This window comes from Podarcis bocagei, assembly GCF_964188305.1.
Source record: "Podarcis bocagei genome assembly, chromosome: 13".
NCBI classification, from domain to species: domain Eukaryota; kingdom Metazoa; phylum Chordata; class Lepidosauria; order Squamata; family Lacertidae; genus Podarcis; species Podarcis bocagei.
Genome location: NC_138138.1, coordinates 50,406,648 through 50,428,970, shown reverse-complemented (window position 1 = coordinate 50,428,970; position 22,323 = coordinate 50,406,648). Strand labels below are relative to the sequence as shown.

The 22,323-nt window shown below is 44.5% G+C and overlaps 1 gene segment (V, D, J or C); it reads left to right on the top strand.

The window, feature by feature from the left end:
* LOC308572130 (Ig gamma chain C region-like) overlaps nucleotides 1-22,323 on the top strand; it is a 39,152-nt gene that overhangs the window by 13,613 nt on the left and 3,216 nt on the right. The window contains exons 3-4 of the C gene segment in view: nucleotides 1,156-1,374; nucleotides 17,938-18,156.

Sequence of the window (22,323 nt, the reverse complement as noted above, 5' to 3'; positions counted from 1 at the left end):
TTACCGAACAGCACCCCTTGTGGCGGCCATGCAGGTACTGCAGGCAGCAGACGCCTGCTTCTCTATCTTTGACAGCTCTCAAATACAAAGTTTCCGAGTCCAATTGACCGTGACTGATTTAATCAAAATGTTGCAAACCGCTTCCGGAAAGGCGAAAGTGCTTTGAACTTCGAGGACAGTATTCTTCATAAATTCAGTATAAATCAGCCGTATATCGGATTTTCACCGGACCACTTTTATTTTGCTTCGTATTACAAGGACTATCAAAAGGGGGTGGCCTGATACCAGTTGGCCATAATTCCTTGACCGAGCAGGCACGTACTCTGCAGCCCTTCCCAGTTGACATGGCAACCTTGATAGTCATCTTGATGGGCTCAGAGAGAAGACTATCAAGGACACAACGAACTGCATACACTAGTGTATTCAACACGGACTATGACAAAGGGACCGTGACCGGATTCCCCTCAGGGGGCAGGAAACTGTGCCTTTCCCTTTGTTTTCTGAAAATGACTCATGGGGAGGGAGAGAAGGGGCTCCGGCCAGGTGTCAGGATACTCAGATTACCTGTGCAACCCCTCCCCTGACCCCTCCTGTTTTTAATGTAGTCATGATGTAAATATGATGTATTTCTAGGGGTGTAATTTAGGGGATTAGGAGCTAATAAAAGTTGGGGTCTTCTTTTGTTCTGGGCTTCCATCTTGCTTCAACTTGTGGGCGGTGGGAGTCCTGTCGCGACAGTTTTTCTTCAATAAAGACCGAGCCTACAGGCTGCTGATTTGCTCCAAATTGCTCTGGTTGGTGTCTTGATTTCTGCCCAAGGGAGCCCTCGGATTCTCCGGTAACACTATGATTCCACGAAAAGAGAATATGCATGGGAAAGAGGGTCGGAGAGAAGGAAAATCACAGGGGTGTAGAGAAGAACAGATGGCAGACAAAAGCAAGACTGGAAGGACTGAGATGAAAAGCAGATGTTTTAACCTATGGCATTTATTCATTTGCTGATTTATTTCTAAGCTGCTTAAATCTTCAACAGTGCACTAAGCAACATGAAAACTATAAAGCAATATAACCGCCCCCCATAAAAAGAGTAATATAAAGTCATTAAAAAACCAGGAATTTCATCTGTCTGTCTATCTATCTATTTTGTTCCCTTAGGTGCAATGTTGATGTGCACTGCCTCTGGCTCTGTCCCGGAAGGCATGATGATTATGTGGCAGGCAGGTGGTCAATCAGATAACACCTCTGGGATCATAAGTGCACGCACTGGTAGCACAGCATACCTCAGCGTTAAAGACCAAATCATTGCGGCGTTGGAAGACATCGTCTGTCATGTATTACGCCCTGACTCTGAAACAAAAGTCAATGAACCTGAAGGTAAAAATTCTCGACACAGTTGGGACTTAGTTTTCCTTTGAAAAGCACGGTTTGGGAGCGGGATAATTGTTTCCTGCTTGCTTAAGATCCTCTCAGGAACTGACAATTTCAAGACTGCTTCCTCCTTAATTTAGACATTTATTTCTGCTTTCCATTATGGCCTGTTGAGATAAGATTTTCCCACCAGTTGCCATGATATCGGTGCTAGTATTGGCTATAGACACAACTTGAAACTGCAGTCAGTCCGGTGGAGGTCTGAACAGTAATTCTCCTCTTATCTCTGCAGAAAGGTTTTCACCGTTCTTGAACAATACTAAATGCATGTTTTTATCAGAAGGTAACAATGGGAGAAGGAAAGGAAAGAATGTGTACCCTGCAGGGGTCAAGGTGTCTCCCACAACCATTCCCACCTCCAGCCAAAGATCTTCTAACCTTCATCTGCCTGTTGATAATGTTTACCCAGAATCAGTTGACCTAGATGAACAGATGGTGCCCTTCTATTGGAGGCAGATTTTTATATCCTTGCCCTGGTGGCCAAGTCCACACATTTAAGGAGCTCCGTACCTAGTTAGCTACTCCAAGAGCAACTGTGCAGAGATGGTATCATTGGATATGGGAAGGTTTTATCTATCCTTCTTTTTCAAACCCAGCCTATACACCGATACCTTCTCTGGGATGGCTGGGGTGCTTTTTGTGCTGGGCACTTTCTTTATACATGTTGAGGAAAGGAGCTGTGTAAATATTCCTGGAATCTCCACTATCCCACCGTGTCCTCATCCAGCTCAAGGAAGCCCCATGTATGTGCCACAGATCTTCCTACTCAGGTCCACACACACAACAACTTCAGTTAAATCCCCTTTGCTCCTTAAACCTTTCATTAAGGATCTACACCCTCTATCTACAGATTAAAAATGTTTGTCAGAGAATCCAGCAGAAAATAATCAGCACTAAATGGTGTCATAAATGTTATCCATCAAGTATGTCTAAACTTAATAGCTGTTGCCTCTCCCTTTCTCTCATACTTTCCGCACCCTAAAACTTAAAAAGACAAAGGGAACGGTCTCCATGAGAACCTCTATCGCGCCAACCATAAAGAAAGCAGCCTTCAGCGAGCACAGACAATCCTCACCGGCATGGTCATTGGGCTCAATGCAAGTGAAGTTTCTGTCCAGTGGGTGAAGAATGCCCTCCTTGAAGGCCGCCATGTGAATCCCCGAGTCTTGAAGGGCAGCATCAAGGATTCCCTCTTGGCCCTCAGCCAGGTGGTAATCCCCTACTCTGACTGGAACAACGGCACTTCATACTCCTGTACGTTTACCCGCACAGCAGGCACCGTGGAGCCCACCCCGAGGCCTGAGGAGAAATCCCAGGGTGAAAAGTGATGCAAACCCCATCCTCAGCATCACAACCTCTTCAGCCTATCCCAGATTAAATAATTTCCATGTATCCATGTTTGGCCTAAGGCTGAATAAAAGTGAGCAGACTCATAGATATCTCATGATGTGATCACTTGATTGAGGTGGTGGGTGGGTTCTGGAAAGAAGCGGGGAATGGATTACTCTCCCTGCAAAATTGTGTTGAAGTTTGATTATTGTAGAAGCAAAGTGTGTTTAGCACATAACCATGAAGTTCACTGGGAGGGCTTTTGGCTAGTCACTGTCTCTTAGCCTATCCTTCCTCACCAGGGTTTAGACTCTCCCCGAGCACAGATTTTTGTGTCTCCCCCCCCCCTTGCGGAGCATGTCCTATAAAAAGAAGGGTGAGTGGAGTGACAACAATTCATTTTGCTGACCAGTGTCTTCTGCCTGTTGATCATCTTGACCCAGCATCAGTTGACCTCGATGAACAGGTGGTGCAGTTCTGTTGGAGGCAGATTTTCATATCCTTACCCTGGTGGTCCAGTCCACACATTAAGGAGCTACGTAGCTAGCTGAGATTCCTGCTTTGCAGGGGGTTGGACTAGATGACCCTTGGGACCCTTCCAACTCAATAATTCCACGATTCAAGGAAAAGAAAATATCCATGGCAAAGAGGGTCAGAGAGAAGGGGAATCACAGGGCTGTAGAGACGAACGGATGGCAGACAAAAGCAAGAATTGAAGGACTGAGATGGAAAGCAGAGGTTTTAATCCAAGGCATTTCTTCATTCAATGATTTTAAAATAATTTCTAAGCTGCTTTATATTTAAAAATAACACACCAACCCCCACCGGAAACTGAAAAAGACAAGGCGAATGGTCCCCATGCCAATTTCTATTGCACTGCGAAGAAACCAGCCTTCAGCAAGCACAGACAATGCTCACAGGCTTGGTCACAGGGCTCAATACAAGTGAAGTTTCTGTTCAGTGGATTAATAATAATAATAATAATAATAATAATAATAATAATAATAATAATTATTATTTATACCCCACCCATCAGGCTGGGCTTCCTCAGCCATTCTGGGCAGCTCCCAACAGAATTAAAAGTACAATGAAAGATCAAACATTAAAAACCTCCCTAAACAGGGATGCCTTCAAATGCCTTCAAAAAGTCAAAGATAGTTGTTTATTTCCTTGACATCTGATGGGAGGGCGTTCCACAGGGCGGGCGCCACTACTGAGAAGGCCCTCTGTTGAGTTCCCTCATTGAGGGTCAGCATGTGAACACCCGAGTATTGACAACAGCAAAGTTTCCCTCTTGGCCTTCAGCCAGGTGATAGTTTCCTACTCTGACTGAATCAATGACACCATGAAGCTCACCCAGAGGCCTGAGGAGAAATCCCAGAGTGAAAAATGATGCACACCCCTTCCCCAGCATTTCTCTGACTCTGTCCCCAAAGGCATGATGATTATGTGACTGGCAGGTGTCCAATCAGGTAACACCTCCGGCATCATAAGTGCACGCACTGGTAGCACAGCATACCTCAGCCTTTCACAACTCGTCGTTCCACAGGTGGGAGGGGGCAAAGAGAGAGAGGACAAAGTTAAGCCACGCAGGCAAATTCTGAAGTTGGGTTAAAAAGAAAAAGGGTGGAGAGCTTCCTTGTTCTCTGGCTCTCGCCAAGCAACCTTGGCTGGGTCTCCCTAACCGGTGGCCTCCGCTTGCTCTACGTGGGGGATTTGTTGGGTGGGGGAGGACACACACGCCCTCGTGGTCTAATGAGGGTGACAGGCACCCATTGCTTAAGGCAGTGGTTCTCAACCAGTGTGCCCTGGCATCCTGAGGAGCCTTGAATTGTGGTCAGGGGTGCCGCGGGCAACACTGGCCTCTGTCCCTCTTTCCTTCCCTCCCCCCTATGATGTCCTCTCACATTTCTGACTCTCAAAGGCTTGCACATCTGTTTGTTGCAAACCTAATAAAAGCGAAAGCTGCCTCCAGGGCTGGCCATTGGGTGCTGGTTGCCAGGAGGTGAGGCGGCCTTGAAGTAAGCAAGCAAGCGGGCGAGGAGCCAAGCCGGCCAGTCTGCCAGCCATTGCTGTTGGGAATGGACAGACAGGTGGGAAGGTGGGCAGGAAGGCACCGTGCTGGCTTTTATTGTGCTTGCTGTATGCAATGCCTGCCTGGAAGCTGAGTGCCCGGTCCTGAAGGAGAGCCTTTCTTCCATGCAGGCCCGGCAGGGCCCATGGCTGCCAGTGCTGCTCCCTGGGTAAGATGCTGGCTTCACTTTCACCCTTGGCCAGTCTCCGTTGGGCCTCCAAGTCTGGGGACATCTTCTTCCCAGGCCCCCGTGGGGCTGTGTGAGGAGGCGCCTCTCTTTAGGGCAGGAAGGGGGCAGCTCTGAGACCAGGAGCAACAGGGGTGGCCTTTCAGGTGCTATTGAACTATATATTCCATTCTCTCTTTTTTAAAAAATAACTTTTTTATTGGTTTTACAACATTTTTTAAACAATACAAACAAATAAAAAGACAAACAAACATGTATAATTTCATAACCTTTTTTCCATAACCCTCATTTCTCGGACTCCCCCATACCTCCCCTTTCTGCATCCCAATTTACAAAATTATTTCAGCAGCTTCTAGGCAATTTTCTCAAATATGTGTCCTCTTAGTCCTTTCTTTAACTTAATCTTAAGTCACTGTATCCCTTTTTCTCTCAACACCTCGGCATTTTAGCATTCATCAATTTTATAATAGTTCTTAAGATAAATTTTGAATTTCTTCCAGTCCTCTTCCGCCGTCTCTTTCCTCTGATCACGGATTCTGCCAGTCATCTCAGCCAATGTCATGTAGTCCATCACCTTCATCTGCCACTCTTCCACGGTGGGTAGATCTTGTGTCTTCCAATACTTTGCGATGAGTATTCTTGCTGCTGTCATAGCATACATAAAGAAAATTCTATCTTTCTTTGACACCAATTGGCCGACAATGCCCAAGAGAAAGGCCTCTGGTTTCTTAGGGAAAGTACATTTAAGTACCTTTTTCATTTCATTATATATCATTTCCCAGAAAGCCTTAATCTTCGGGCACGTCCACCAAAGGTGATAGAAAGTACCTTCAGTTTCTTTACACTTCCAACACTTATTGTCAGGCAAATGATAGATTTTTGCTAGCTTGACTGGGGTCATGTACCACCTGTAGATCATTTTCATAATATTTTCCTTTAAGGCATTACATGCCGTAAATTTTATACCGGTGTTCCACAACCATTCCCAGTCAGCAAACATAATGTTATGACCAATGTCCTGTGCCCACTTAATCATAGTCGATTTAACTGTTTCATCTTGTATATTCCATTTCAGCAGCAAATTATACATTCTTGACAAATTCTTAGTATTGGGTTCTAACAATTCAGTTTCTAATTTTGATTTCTCCACCTGGAAGCCAATTTTCCTATCTTGTTTGTAAACCTCCACTATTTGATAATAATGGAGCCAATCTCGTACTTTAGGTTTCAATTTCTCATGACTCTGTAACTTCAATTTATCTCCATCTTGTTCCAAGATTTCCCAATACTTTGGCCATTCGGCCTCCATATTGAGCTTTTTCAATGCCTTAGCCTCCAAGGGTGACAACCATCTAGGGGGTTTGTTTTCCAACAAGTCTTTATATCTTATCCAAACATTATATAATGCTTTTCTGACAATATGATTTTTGAAGGCCCTATGCACTTTGATTTTATCATACCATAGATATGCATGCCAACCAAATGTATTATTAAAACCTTCTAAATCCAAGATATCTGTATTCTCGAGGAGCACCCACTCTTTCAGCCAGCAAAACGCTGCTGCTTCGTAGTACAATTTTAAGTCCGGCAGGGCAAATCCCTCTCTTTCTTTTGAATCTGTCAGTACTTTAAATTTTATTCTGGGCTTTTTGCCCTGCCAGACAAATTTCGAAATATCTTTCTGCCACCTCTTGAAACAGTCCATCTTGTCCAAAATCTGCAAAGTTTGAAACAAAAATAACATTCTAGGCAATACATTCATCTTGATAACTGCAATTCGGCCTAACATTGACAATTTCAAATTTGACCATATTTCTAGATCTTTTTTGATTTCTGACCAACATTTTTCATAGTTGTCTTTATACAAGTTCAAATTTTTAGATGTCAAGTGAACCCCTAGGTATTTCACCTTCTTAACCACTGTCAAACCTGTCTCATCCTGGAATTTTTCCCTCTCCATGACTGTTAAATTCTTTTCTAATACTTTAGTCTTTTGTTTGTTCAGTTTAAATCCGGCTACCTGGCCAAATTGTTGAATTAACTCCAACACTCTTTTTGTACTAGTGTCTGGCTCTTGTAAAGTAAGTACTAAGTCATCTGCAAAGGCCCTTAACTTATAATGTTTGGCTCCGACCTGTACACCTTTAACCTGCTGGTCATCTCTAATCATATTAAGCAACACCTCCAGAACAGAAATAAAAAGTAATGGGGAAATTGGGCACCCCTGTCGTGTCCCTTTTTCTATCTTAAAGTCTTCAGTTATCACGTTATTTACAATCAACTTAGCTTTCTGTTCGGAGTATATAGCACCCATACCATCCTCAAATCCTTGGCCTACCCCCATCCCATGAAGATTCTTTTTCATAAAACTCCAGGAGATATTGTCAAAAGCTTTCTCCGCGTCCACAAAAATCAGAACTGCTTTAGTGTTTATATTCACTTCTAGTAATTCCAAAATGTCTATTATGTTCCTCACATTGTCTGATAGATGCCTTTTTGGGAGAAAGCCTGCTTGGTCCCTATGAATCTTCTCCATTAACACTCTTTTCAATCTTTTTGCCAAAATGTATATATTCCATTCTCACTGATGGTTATGCTGGCTGGGCTATGTTGGAAATGAGTGTGCAACAAGGGTTACTGGTGGTGAAATAAGAGTGATTTTTTTTTTGTTGTTGGGGAGGGTAACATGATTAAATTTGAAAAACCCTTGCTGATGACTTTAAAAAAAAATCCTGCCCCTGGGAAATTTAAGAAGTTTGTTGTTCCATCTCAAATTAGAGTTTGAGATGCAAGGTATGGCTGTACTAGGTGTTGAGAATGGCAGGGGTGGTGTTTGCAAGCTGCCCCATAGGCACCTAATTAGCCACTGTAAGAAAAGCATGGAGGAACAGATGGGCTGCTGGCTGATCCAAAACATTATTCTTATGTTCTTATCCTTTCTTTAAGGGTGTTCTGGGTCTGAGCCCAACCAATAATTTAATGACGAGATGTGGTCATAGTGTTCCACATCATAGTGCTCCAAACCTCTCTGGTATTAGCTAGTGATAGGGGAAGCATAATGCCACAGAATTCAGTCACAATGTCCTCACTAGACCACCACAGGCAAACGGTAAAGTGGAGAAGGAAATCACTGAAGCAAATAATGCCAGCAGAATTTATTGAGAAAAATTAGGAGCATAAGAATGTGTGGCAGCTCCGTATCAACACAGTGCCCGTTTGGGTCATGACTACCATATTTGGGGATGGGACAGAAAGAGCAGGGGATAAAGTTTTTTCCCTTGTTCTCCCCCTCTAAAACAAGGTGCGTTCAGTCGCCTTCAGTGAAGGCAACCCTAAGCCTCCGGAGCGTGGCGGGAGTCCCCGCTGCGCTCTGGAGGCTTCAGGCAGCTACCTTGGAAGCTTGCAGAGCAAGAAGGGGCGGTGTGCATAAAATGAATTTTCAAGTCAGACTTTTTGTGCACTTTCCCCCCTTTTCTTTATGGAAGGAATTAACCCATCATGGATTGTTCCTTAAGCTGGTCTTTAAGAGGCAATGGGCTTGCAGCTACCTTTCACTTTGTAGCGTAGCTGCAATTTAGCCCACGTCCCTTTGAAGAGTCCCTTGGCCCCCCATCTTCCCTGGGCGCTAACTTGACATTGAGATTGGGAAGGGGGCTTGACATCAGGAGGGTGTCACTGGCCATACACTGAAAGACTGTCAGTGAACTACCCTGCATGAGGGGATATAGGGTGGGCTGCCTGCATCCACATGTGTCTTGCGGGGCACCCCCATGTCCCATTTACACTGAGGAGCCCTAGTTCTCCTGGCTGGGGGGCTGGGAGGGATACACGCCCAATCCCTAACCCAAGGTCTTCCTATATTTGAAAGGTTAATAAAGTTGTGGCCAAATTTCCATTCCATAACACGTTGTCATGAGTCATTATTCCTTTCTGGTTTTCCCTGGGAAGGTCGCCACCTGGTCATGCAATGTTTACCCAGCCTAGAGTGACTTAGATGAACAGGTGGAGCACGTCTATTGGAGGCAGATTTTTATATCCTTGCCTTGGTGGTCCATTCCACACATTTAAGGAGCTACCTAGCTAACTGTGCAGAGGTTATGGGATATGGTGTGGGATGTAATACATCAGTACAGTCAATTACAACATGCTTTGCTTCCTAGAGTGGACACTGTCAGACGGTTGTTTAACTTCCTGTTCCCCCTGTAAGTGACTCAGCAGATGGGCATGGTTCTATAAAAGGGCAAGTCACGCAGTCATCTTGTCTCAGCTAACTCTCAGTTCATTCTTGCAACCATTTTGTTGTCTGCTGGCTCTCAGCCAGCCGCACTTGGGCCCAGCCTCACAAAGGATGTAAGCCACGTTCTATGTTTGCAACCTGAAGCTTAAAGCCTGCCTTCTAGGATGTGTACTGTGAACAACTTGTGAGTAAACTTATTGTTATACTTTTAAAGACAGACTTGTGAGTCTTTATTGTATTTTCAGAGGGAGAAAAGGTATTTTAAGAGGGATTGGATTAGTCATCTTGTAGAGATTCAAACAAATCTACTTAAATATACTTGGAGTCGAGTGTGGATTTCATGCTCTTTATTCAGCTCATAGTAGCGAGGAAAGGAAGTTTCCCCCAAACGTCTGCTTTATATATATTATTTACACAATTTGCCCCATGTTATTGGCTAATTCTAGGATTCTCCTGTAGGCCAATCAGGTTGCGGATTCACTTCCACCTGGAGTTGGGTTGGGTGGCTCCTGCGGACCAATCAGACTCCTGCATTCTGGCTCCTATTGTTCTAGGACCAATCAGACTCCTGCATTCTGAATCCTATTGTTCTACGACCAATCAGACTGCCGCATTTTGGATCCTATTCAACTAAGTACATAACATCTACCAACTAGCTTCCGTGAATATAGAGGGAATTTGCTTTGCTACATCACTCACTAGCATAAGTGAAGGAAGGCTACTACTTAACAAATATTTCCTTGCCTATTACAGTGGTACCTCGGGTTAAGTGCTTAATTTGTTCCGGAGGTCCGTACTTAACCTGAAACTATTAGCACCACTTTAGCTAATGGGGCCTCCTGCTGCTGCTGTGCCACGGCTGCACGATTTCTGTTCTCATCCTGAAGCAAAGTTCTTAACCTGAGGTAATATTTCTGGCTTAGCGGAGTCTGAAGCGTATGTAACCTGAAGCACCACTGTATTCTAAACATCCCCACAAGGGGGATGTTTTTAGCTCTCCTTGGTTTTCAAACCCAGCCTGTGCAGCAACCTGAACATGCCAATACCTTCTCTGGAAAGACTGGGATGCTGGGTTTCTTCCATATAATATTGGGAAATGGATGCTTGCCCCTTCCTCCGAGTGGGTGGCTGTTGCAGATCCTCGTGCTTGGTCACTGTCCCCAAGCAGCCAGAATGCAGATGGTCAGGTAGCCATCTAAGAGGTCCCCATGACACCTGGGGAGCTGGCAGGATAAGAGGCCTGCTTGGGTGAGAGGGGATGCTTTGCTGCTGGAAGGGCACCAGCAGCCCACCTGCCAGGGCAGCCACTGAGACATAAAAGCCAGCAACACCTTCTGCCCTCAATAATTTTTTCTAGAACCTCCGGTATCTGACTGTGTCCTCATCCAACTCAAGTAAGCCTAACGGGCCACAGATTTTCCTACTTGGGGCCACACACACAATGACCCATGGTCTTCTGTAGAGATTTGAAATGTCAGTGAATCTAACAGATAATAATCAGCACTCCTGCCAAACTGCAAGCCTCCATGATTCTCTGCGGAGAAACCATGACATTTAAACCTTTGCAGGGATTGTGAAGAAGAATCTACAGGGGATGGGGGTAGGCCAAGGTTTTGAAAATGGTATACGTGCAATTTACTCAGAACAAAAGGCAAGATTAATTGTGAATAATGTAGTGACAGAAGAGTTTAAGATTGAGAAAGGGACACGACAAGGTTGCCCAATTTCCCCACTGCTCTTTATATCGGTCCTTGAGGTTTTGATAAACATGATAAGAAAGGATCAAGAGATTAAAGGTATACAAGTGGGAGTTAAACAGTATAAATTGAAAGCATTTGCTGATGATCTAGTATTGACTCTACAGGAACCAGAATCTAGCACAAAGAGGGTATTGGAATTGATTCAAGAATTTGGGCAAGTAGCAGGTTTTAAGCTGAACAAGATAAAAACTAAGGTCTTAGAGAAGAACTTAACTGTAAATGAGAGAGAGAACTTTCAGGAAGAGACAGGATTAACATTGGTTAAGAATGTGAAATATTTAGGGGTTAATATGACTGCTAAAAATGTAAATTTTTTTAAGGATAATTATGAAAAATGTTGGATTGAAGTGAAAAAAGATTTAGAAATATGGTCAAATTTGAAGTTATCATTACTAGGCCGAATTGCAGTGATAAAAATGAATGTGCTGCCAAGGATGTTGTTCTTGTTTCAGTCATTACAAATTTTGGATAAGATGGATTGTTTTAAGAAGTGGCAGAAAGATATTTCCAGATTTGTCTGGCAGGGCAAGAAGCCTCGAATAAAATTTAAGATATTAACTGATGCTAAAGAAAGAGGTGGATTTGCCCTGCCAGACCTAAAACTCTATTATGAATCAGCTACTTTTTGTTGGCTGAGAGAATGGCTGCTACTTGAAAACACTGATGTGTTGGACCTAGAAGGTTTTAACAACATATTTGGTTGGCATGCATATCTGTGGTATGATAAGGTGAAAGCACATAAAGCGTTTAAAAATCATATTGTCAGGAAAGCATTGTTTAATGTATGGATAAGATACAAAGATTTGTTAGAAAAGAAAACCCCAAGATGGTTGTCACCAATGGAAGCGAAGGCACAGAAAAAACTCAATATGGAGGCCAAATAGCCGAAATATTGGGAAATTCTGGAACAAGAGAGAGACAGACTAAAATTGCAGAGCTTTGAAAAATTGAAAAATAAAGTGCGAGATTGGCTCCATTATTATCAAATAATGGAGGCATATAATTTGGACAAAAAAGTTGGTTTCCAGATGGAAAAATCAAAATTGGAAACAGAACTGTTAGATTCCAAAATTAAGAATTTGTCAAAAATGTATAACTTGCTGTTGAAATGGAACACCCAGGATGAAACGGTGAAATCAGCTATGATTAAATGGGCACAAGATGTTGGACATAATATAATGATGGCAGACTGGGAACAGTTATGGACCACAGGTATGAAATTTACGGCATGTAATGCCCTAAGAGAAAACTTAATGAAAATGATTTATAGGTGGTACATGACACCAGTCAAGCTTGCAAAAATTTACCATTTGCCCGAAAATAAATGTTGGAAATGTAATGAGGTTGAAGGCACATTCTTTCACCTTTGGTGGACATGCCCAAGGATTAAGACATTCTGGGAGATGATTTATAATGAAATGAAAAAGGTATTTAAATATACCTTTCTGAAGAAACCAGAGGCCTTTCTCCTGGGCATGGTCGGCCAATTGGTGCCAAAGAAGGATAAAACTTTTTTTATGTATGCTACAACAGCAGCAAGAATACTCATCACGAAGTATTGGAAGACACAAGATCTACCCACCCGGGAAGAATGGCAGATGAAGTTGATGGACTACATGGAATTGGCGGAAATGACTGGCAGAATCCGAGACCAGGGAGAAGAGTCGGTGGAAGAAGACTGGAAAAAGTTTAAAGACTATTTACAGAAATATTGTAAAATTAAGGAATGTTAGAAAAATGTTGGAATGAAGTTATACAGCTTCAGTAGAAATGTTATAAGGAATTAAGTATAAATAGATTAACAGAGAATTAAAGGCAAAATAAGGTTAAAATGTGTTAAGATAATTATAGGATGGAAAGCAGAGGAAGATGGAAAGAAATTGCTGAAACAGCTAAATAGAAGTGGAATACAAAAAGGGAGGTGTGAGGAGGTCATGGAAATAAGTGAATGAAGGATTGAAATTATTCGATGTGTTTTAAATTGTTTTTGTTTTGTTTTCTTAGTTTAAATTGTTTGTGTTTTGTTTTCCTAGTTTAAATTGTGTTTGTTAGTTTAGTGTTAGGTATTGTTTTTGTACTGTATTGTTTATTTTCTTTTTTATGTATGTTCAATTTGTTGGAAAGTAATAAATATTATTATTATTTTTAAAAAATAAACCTTTGCAGGGATTGTAACCTGGATATAAAAGAGAGAGGCGTTAGAGTTATTGAGAAGGCTTACAGATTCATTTTTAAAGCAGTTTTTCTACCACTACTGATGAATGTGAATGTTACAAGACAGGGGCTCCTCTACTCCTTGGGGAACATGTGTCATTGAGAGGAGCAATATTTCCTGACCAGAAAGCAGAATGCAGGTAGATTCTGGGAAAGCCTCATGTAGTTTCAGATATTATGATCAACGAGTTAGGATAAAGTTTGGGGACGTCTTGCTGCTGTGAAGCTGGTGTGTAAAATAAAGAAAGGAGGCACATCCTTCGGAATAACCCTGCCATGCTGAGTACATCAGTTGCTTAAAGCATGGTGCTGATATGGCCCAGGTGGAGTTCCCGCCAGCTCCTGCACTTTGAATTGGTCAATGAGAGGCCTGCTCAGGTGAGAGGGGATCCCTCGCTGCTGAAAGGCCATTGGCTGCCCACCTGCCAGGGCAGAACAGAGCCTGTTGAGTCTTCTGCTGCACTGGTTTTAAGTAAGAAGTCAGGCCCAAAGAAACCGGTCTCGTTTCAAAATCCTTGAACGTTAAACAAGAAAGTGGTGGTGCCGGCTGCAGAGAGAACCAATTCCTTGCAAGTGCAGAACGTACCTTACGTAGCACTGGTAAAAGTGCCAGCTCCACATATAGGGGTGTTGTACATGAATAAGGGGCTCAGACAAACATTAGCCAATCGGTGCTCCCTCATCAAAAGGCAGCAGAGAACTAAGGTCACAATGTTCCTTCTCCATTTTGCTATTTCTGTATGTTGTCTTCTAAAGAAGATAAGGGAAGATTTTATAGTTTGTGTTCTCATGTTGTACTTTTATGTTCTGAACTGCCTGTGATCTGCTAATGAAGAGTAGTATACAAATTAATTAATAACAATTAAATAATCCCAATTACACTCAAGTTTCTGGAAGGACTTTCTGAGAACCTCACAGAATAGCCTCTGCTTGGATTGTCTGGGTGGAGCTACTGATGGGAAACATATCTCACCAAAGTTTCCCAGGATGCTATATAAGCAGGCCTGGTGGCCCACATGCCATTCACACTGAATCCTAAAATGTGGGCCAAGATCTTCTTACCATATGTGGGACTCCTTTGTGGGGCCAGCCTACCACTGACTTCTTCCCAGGCTGATACAGGTGAGTTTGCTTCTCTTTCCCTCCTCTTTGCAGCCTTCTCATGCATGTACCTGAAATCTGGGCATCTGGAACCACCCCTAGAAACAGAGCAATAACAACCCTTGGATTCTCTTACTCCAACTTTTCTGCTTATTTGCCAGCAGTAAACAGGATAGTCATTCCAAAGGGACGGATCCCATGGTTCCAAAACAAATACCTTTTTATTAACATTTGTAAGTGCCTGTTTCTGTGTGCTGAGACCTTTGTAGGTTTAGGGGACAGCAGAGACATTCTTCTGATAGGGGCAAAGAAGGCAGGGCTCTCACAAACTATGCAGCTGAAATTATTTAGCTGAGATTCCTGCATTACAGAGGGAGGTGATATCAGGGAGGTTCTATCTATACAGGGAGCGCAGCTATCATCAAGCCTTGATTGAAGAATGGTACACTCCTTCTACCTGGTATGGTCTTCTTCTTCCACCGAGCGTGCAGCTTAGGGAGGGACACACATGAAACAGGGGGACACCTGCCTAGCCAGCCAGGTCAGTCAGATCAATGGGGTGACAGATGTCTCAGTCGGATCACCCTCACATCTGTCTTGAGACGTCTCCTGGGGCTCCCAAGTTCAATCATGTATGAGACAATGTGTGCAGAACTAGGTATACACACGATGGAATATTGAGTGTGGGCTAGCACTATAAAATACGGGTTGCATTTCCATTTTGTTGCCAGCATTTGAGTCTACTCTCTGACGGACTTACGGACTCTGATAAATCCAGAAGTTCCAACTCTTACATAGGAAAATCAGATCTATTGGTATTGACTTGGAACCCTCATATAATTCGAGTGAGCAATATATTTATTGCAATAGTCAAACCAGATTAAGGCTATTGGGGGGGGGGAACAACAAGTCAGGTGTAAAAAAAAATTTGCTCCCCCGAGATAACAGGGTCACATATCTCAAAAATAATATTTTTTTTAAAAAAGTTTTTATTGCATTTTTCCAGATAAAAGCAAACAATATAGAAGAATAAAGAGAACAAGAAAAGCAAAGAAAGGAAAACAAAGAAAAAAAACATATTATTTCCAAAGCTTGTTTCAATCCACCAGCGGACTTCCCCACATCTCCCGCACAGTGCATTCTTAATAATAAATTTGTCAGCAAATTGTAACCTTGTTTCATATGTTTCTTTTGTACTTTCAATTGCATTTTAAGTTTAAATTACTTGATATCCAAATTACTCAATAAACACATATATATTATCCTTCTTTTTAAACATTTAAACCTTGGTTCTTTCATTTAATATTATCTAATTTCATATATATTCCACTCTCATTGCTGGGGCTATCTTTCCAGATCGTACAAAATCCTATAGTTCATATAACTTATAAAATTTTTGCAAATAGTCCTTAAATTTCTTCCAGTCCTCCTCCATTGCTTCTTCTCCCAGATCTCGGATCCTGGCAGTCATCTCGGCCAACTCCATATAGTCAATCAATTGCGTTTGCCACTCTTCCAGTGTGGGCAAATCTTGAGTCTTCCAGTATTTAGCGATAAGAATTCTTGCTGCTGTGGTTGCATACATAAAAAACGTTCTATCCTTCTTTAACACCTTTTGGCCCATAATGCCCAAGAGGAAGGCCTCCGGTTTCTTAGGAAAGGTGTACTTAAACACCCTTTTTAACTCATTGTAGATCATTTCCCAGAAGGCCTTCACTCTTGGACAGGTCCACCAAAGGTGAAAGAATGTTCCCTCAGCCTCCTTACACTTCCAACATTTATTATCAGACAAATGGTATATCTTAGCGAGCTTGACTGGGGTCATGTACCACCTGTATATCATTTTCATAATGTTTTCTTTCAGGGCATTACATGCCGTAAATTTCATACCGGTGGTCCATAACCTTTCCCAGTCTTCAAACATAATGTTGTGCCCAATGTCTTGAGCCCATTTTATCATGGCTGATTTAACTGTCTCATCTTGAGTATTCCATTTAAGCAGCAAGTTATACATTCTCGATAGTACCTTAGTCTTTGGTTCTAACAGCTCAGTCTCAAGTTTCGATTTTTCCACCTGGAATCCTGCTTTTTTATCCAGCTTAACAACCTCGTTAATTTGGGCATAATGAAACCAGTCTTGCAACTTATCCTTTAATTTTTCATAGCTCTGCAGCCTCCAATTATCTCCAATGTTTTCTATTATTCCCCAATATTTTGGCCAACCAGCCTCCATATTGGGTTTTTTGCGAGCCTTGGCCTCTATTGGTGATAACCACCTTGGAGTCTTACTTTCAAGTAAGTCTTTATATTTCATCCAGACCATAAAGATTGCTTTCCTGACAATATGGTTTTTGAACATTCCATATGTTTTTGCCTTGCCGTACCACAAGTACGCATGCCATCCTAACGAATTATTAAAACCTTCCAGATCTAGGACATCTGTGTTCTCTAATAAGATCCAATCCTTCATCCAGCAGAAGGCTGCAGCCTCGTAATATAACCTTAAGTCTGGCAGGGCAAACCCCCCTCTTTCTTTTGCATCAGTTAGTATTTTAAACTTTATTCGGGGCTTTTTGCCCTGCCAGACAAACTTTGAAATATCCTTCTGCCACTTTCCAAAACATTCCACTCTGTCCACGATCTGCAAGGTTTGAAACAAAAACAGCATTTTTGGCAAAACGTTCATTTTTACAGCTGCAATTCGGCCCAGCAAGGACAGTTTCAATCTTGACCAAATTTCTAGATTTTTCTTAACCTCTATACATATCTCAAAAATAATAAATTCTGCCCAACTCGGGACCTTTATCTTAGACCGATTGAATGTTTTCCCTTCAGCTTTTGTCAAGGGCAGATTTTTAAACATCCCCAGAAATGATAGACATTGTGGATGTTCTTTGAATGTGCCGGACACTGTAGAACATATCCTTTTCTAATGTCCATTTTACAACCTGCTAAGCAAATGCATGCTGCCCCCCTTTTTTGGGTAGTCTAACCTCATGGCACAATGAAAACATCAGATTAACCTGGAATTAACTGCATGGGGGGCTGAGGTTTTGTTAATAGTATCTCTTGGAGTGCTAAATGGCACTATTTAGCGGGAAGAAATCCCAGTGAAATTCCTCATCATTATATATTCTACATGGCTGCTTATTTGTATATATTTTAAATGTTTTAGGATGCCCAATATTTGTAATGCCTAGAAAAGTTTTGATGAAGTAAGTAAGTAAGTAAGCATTACAGGGGGTTGGACTAGATGAGCATCGGGGTCCCTTCCAATTCTAGAATTCTATGATTCCATGAAAAGAGAATATGCATGGGAAAGAGGGTCGGAGAGAAGGAAAATCACAGGGGTGTAGAGAAGAACAGATGGCAGACAAAAGCAAGACTGGAAGGAGTGAGATGAAAAGCAGAGGTTTTAACCTACGGCATTTATTCATTTGCTGATTTTAAAATCATTTCTAAGCTGCTTAAATCTTAAACAGTGCACTAAGCAACATAAAAACTGTAAAGCAATATCAGAAAAACCCTAAAAACAGTAATATAAAGTCATTAAAAAAGCAGGAATTTCATCTGTCTGTCTGCCTGTCTATATATTTTGTTCCCTTAGGTGTAATATTGATGTGCACTGCCTCTGGCTCTGTCCCCGAAGGCATGAGGATTACGTGGCAGGCAGGTGGCCAATCAGGTAACACCACCGACACCCGAAGTGCACGCACTGGTAGCACAGCATACCTCAGCATTGCAGAAGTAGTCATTGCAACGGTGAACGACTTAATCTGTCGAATAAGCTTTGAAGTTACCCGAACAAAAGTCAGTGAACCTGAAGGTAAAAACTCTCGACACAGTTGGGACTTAGTTTTCCTTTGAAAAGCATGGTTTGGGAGCTGGATGATTGTTTCCAGATTGCTTAAGATCCTCTCAGGGACTGACCATTTCAAGACTGTTTCCTCCTTAATTCAGAAATTTATTTCTGCTTTCCATTATGGCCTGTTGAGATAAGACTTTCCCCAACAGTTGCCATGATATCAGTGCTACTATTGGCTAAAGACACAACTTGAAACTGCAATCAGTCCGGTGGAGAACAGTCATTCTCCTCTTATCTCTGCAGAAAGGTTTTCACCGTTCTTGAACAATACTTGTAATGCGTATGGGGTTGCTTGTGCGTAAGCTGCCGCCTCTCCAGGCTAAATTGCCTTGTTAAACCTTTCTGTCTGGACAGCCCTTCTCTTCGTTGCTGCCTCAGTCGCTAGCAGAATCCGTCAGTGGGCGTTTCTTAAACCTCTTCCAACATAAAAGTTGTTTGATGCCCAGTCTCCTCCTACTCTCCCTGCGCGGAAGTCTTCTGCGCAGGGAGGGCATGGGTAGCGGAGGACCTGTGCTCTCCCTGATGGTGTCCAGTGAAGAGTCCTGAAGCCCTCTCGCCGATTCCCCCATCTACCCTCCTTTATCCCTGGTGTTGCGTTGATTTGCTTCCCCCTCTACTGAGCTGCCTCTCTCCCTGCTGGGCCCTTCTCCAGCATCATCTGAGAGCCTTCCCTTCGCCTCTAGCTCCGATGTCAGTTCCCTGACATCCACCTCCCCCCAGGACCCCCTCCACCCCCGGCCCGACCTGTAGAACCAACTTCGTCCCTTTCTTCGGCCGACGAGGCGGGGAACCCCCGGAAGGAGCTGTCGCCATCCTCTGAGGATTCGAAACCCGCTTCCCACCCGCTCTGATTCCTTCCCGCGGGGTGGGCCTCCCAGTCTGATTCTTCTTCCTCCAAAACCTCTCCTCCCTCCCCCTCGGAGGCAGAAAAACCCTCAAAATCCTCTTCATCGTCTGTGGTTCCAAATTGCTCCTCCCAGAATCGCGCTAGGGGTTTGGGTTTGTCCGGGAACAGGCAGTGGAATTTCTCCACCAGATACCCGTCATCGATAGCCTCCACGGGAACCCACATGTTTCCCGACCCGGGTTCTCCTTCCCAAGCTACCAAGTACTCCACCTGGCGTCCTCGCCACCTTGAGTCAAGTATTTCCGTGGCCAAGTGGTGGTGCTCCCTCTCTTCTACCTGTGGGTGTGTTCATGAGCTTCCTCCAGAACCGGGAAGTAAATTGTTTCCCGCGGTCGGAGATAACCCTCGAGGGAGCCCCATGCAACCTGAAGATGTGCTCCACAAACAACCGGGCTGTTTCCTGTGCCGTAACCGCATGTGAGCAAGCTATAAAGTGGCACATTTTTGTCAGTAGATCGACCACTACCATGACCGCTGTCTTCCCCCGGGACTTGGGCAAATCGGTTCCCTCATTGCGAGAAGTAAGGTTACAGGGAACCAGGCAGAGGGCCTTCTCGGTAGTGGTGCCTGCCCTGTGGAACGCCCTCCCAGCAGATGTCAAAGCAATAAACAACTATTTTACTTTTAAAAGGCATCTGAAGGCAGCCCTCTTTAGGGAAGTTTTTAATGTTTGAAGCTGTACTGTTTTTAATATTCAGTTGGAAGCCGCCCAGAGTGGCTGGGGAAACCCAGCCAGATGGGCGGGGTATAAATAATAAATTATTATTATTATTATTATTATTATTATTATTATTATTATTATTATTATTATTATTAAATCAATGGACACCACCTCCCAGCGTTTTCCCGGCGTGGGTAAGGGTTCCAGTAATCCTGCGGGGGCAGCCCGCTCCCCCTTTGCCCTTTGGAAGCGGTCGCACCCCCGTACATATTCCCGTACATCCTCCCTCACCCTGGGCTACCAGAACTGCCTGGTGACAAGCATCATGGTTTTGTGCTGTCCAAAGTACCCAGCTGTGGGGTTGTTGTGGAGTTGTTTGAGTACCTTTCCCCTCAGGGTCTCCCCCGCAGTGGCGTAGCGTGGGGGGTGCCAGGGGGGCCAGCCGCACCGGGTGCAACATCTGGGGGGGGCGCGCTCGCTGCCTCCGGAGTCGCCGAAGAGCCTCCGGCGCAGGCTGTAGCAGAGCCCCATGTCTCACGGAACCGACGAGCTGTGCGCGCGCCCGAGCTGAAGGCGTCCGGCAGGCAGCGGCTCTCAGCCCCGCGCGTCAGGGCCGCAGAGGACGCGCCAGGCAGCCCCTCCTCACAGCCCGCCTCCGCCGCCGCTGCTGCAGCTGCTGGGCCATGTTGCATTTTCCTCCCCTCTCTGTCCCTCTCTGCCCCCCTCCTCCTCCGGGCAAGCGGCGTGGTTTGGGCGGCAGCGCCAGCAGCAACTCGCCTCAGATCGGCAGGTTAGGGGTTAGGGGGGCGCAAATTACTTGCCTTGCCCCGGGTTAGGGGGCGCAAATTACTTGCCTTGCCCCGGGTGCTGACAACTCACGCTACGCCGCTGCTCCCCCGGTACATACAGCGCCCCCTTATAGTACAGCACCCCTCCTTCTCCTCAAACCCTCCTTGGGTTTCTCTTCCGTCTCGGAGTTCCCGGATTTTAGTTTGTGCGAACTCGTCATTTCTTGTAAGCCTGGCCTGTTCTCGTTTCCCCACCAAGGTTCCCCCCCACACCCATCGGTCCTCGGGGATCACGTGTCATATCTCCGGCGCCCCCTCTCCTTCCATGTACTCCAGCTTTCGGGAGAGAGCATCTGCTCTTACGTTTTCCTCTCCTGGCACGTATCGGATTTCGAAGGAAAACTTGGAGAACTCCTGTGCCCATCGAATCTGTCTCTGGTTGAGTACTCGTGCGGTCCTCCAGTATTCCAAGTTCTTGTGATCTGTGCAAACCTGGATCTTGTGTTGCGCCCCTATTAGTAGATGGCGCCATCGACGAAAAGCCGCATAGATCGCAAGCAGTTCGCGGTCATACACAGTATAGTTTTGCTCCGACTTGCTCAGCTTTCTCGAGAAAAAGGCACACGGTTTCCATTCCTGCTTGCTCCTCCCTGGCTGCAAAAGGACCGCCCCAATGGCTCTGTCGGACGCGTCGGTCTCTAGCCTCATGGGTTTCTCCAGATCTACGTGCAGGAGCTGCTCTTCCGATGTGAACGCCTTCTTCAGTCTTTCAAAGGATTGCTGGGCCCCCTCTGTCCAGACGAACTTCCTTTTGCTACTGAGACAATCTGTGATGGGCGCTGTCAAGTGGGCGAAGTTCTTGATAAACTTCCTGTAGAAGTTGCTGAACCCTAGGAATCTCTGCACGTCCTTCCGGGTTTTCAGGGCCTTCCACTCCAGCACTGCCTGCACCTTGCTTGGGTCCATCGCTAGGCCTTTGTCTGACAACTTGTACCCAAGAAACTTGACTTCTCTGGCGTGAAACTGACATTTTTCCAGCTTGACCCACAACTGGTGCCTCTGCAGTCGTTTTAGCACTTCCCTGACATCTCTGACATGTTGCTCCTCATTGTCCGAATAGATTAAGACATTGTCCAAGAAGGCTACGCAGTTCTTGTACAGCAGAGACCCCAACATGTGGTGCATGAAAGCTTGAAAACAGGCGGAGCCTGACTGTAATCCAAAAGGCATAACTAGGTACTCAAAGGCCCCTAGGGGTGTGAACATTGTGGTCTTCCATTCATCCCCCTCCCTCATCCTAATCAGATTGTATGCTCCCCTGAGGTCCAGCTTGGTAAAAAATTTCCCCTTCCTCACCCGCGTTAAAATGTCGTCAATCCTGGGCATTGGGAAGGTCACGGGTTCCGACACCAAATTGACGGCCCTATAGTCCACAACGAGCCTGGGTTTATTAGTGTCCTTTTTGTCCACAAAGAACACCGGACTGCCTCCCACCGCTTTTGATTCTCTTATGAAGCCTCTTTTCAGGTTATTGTCAATAAATTCCCGCAACTCCTTCATCTCCCTGTCCGACATGGCATACAGTTTACCACCGGCAGCTGCGCCCCTGGGAGCAAGTTGATCTGGCAGTCAAAGGGCCTCTGGGGGGGTAGTCTATCCGCCTCCTTCTCGCTGAAGACCTCCTGCAGGTCAGCATATTGTGGTGGCACCTCCCCTTTCCGCTCCACAGCTATCCCAGCCACCCTGGCCACTGTCATCCTTGGGGTTCCCCC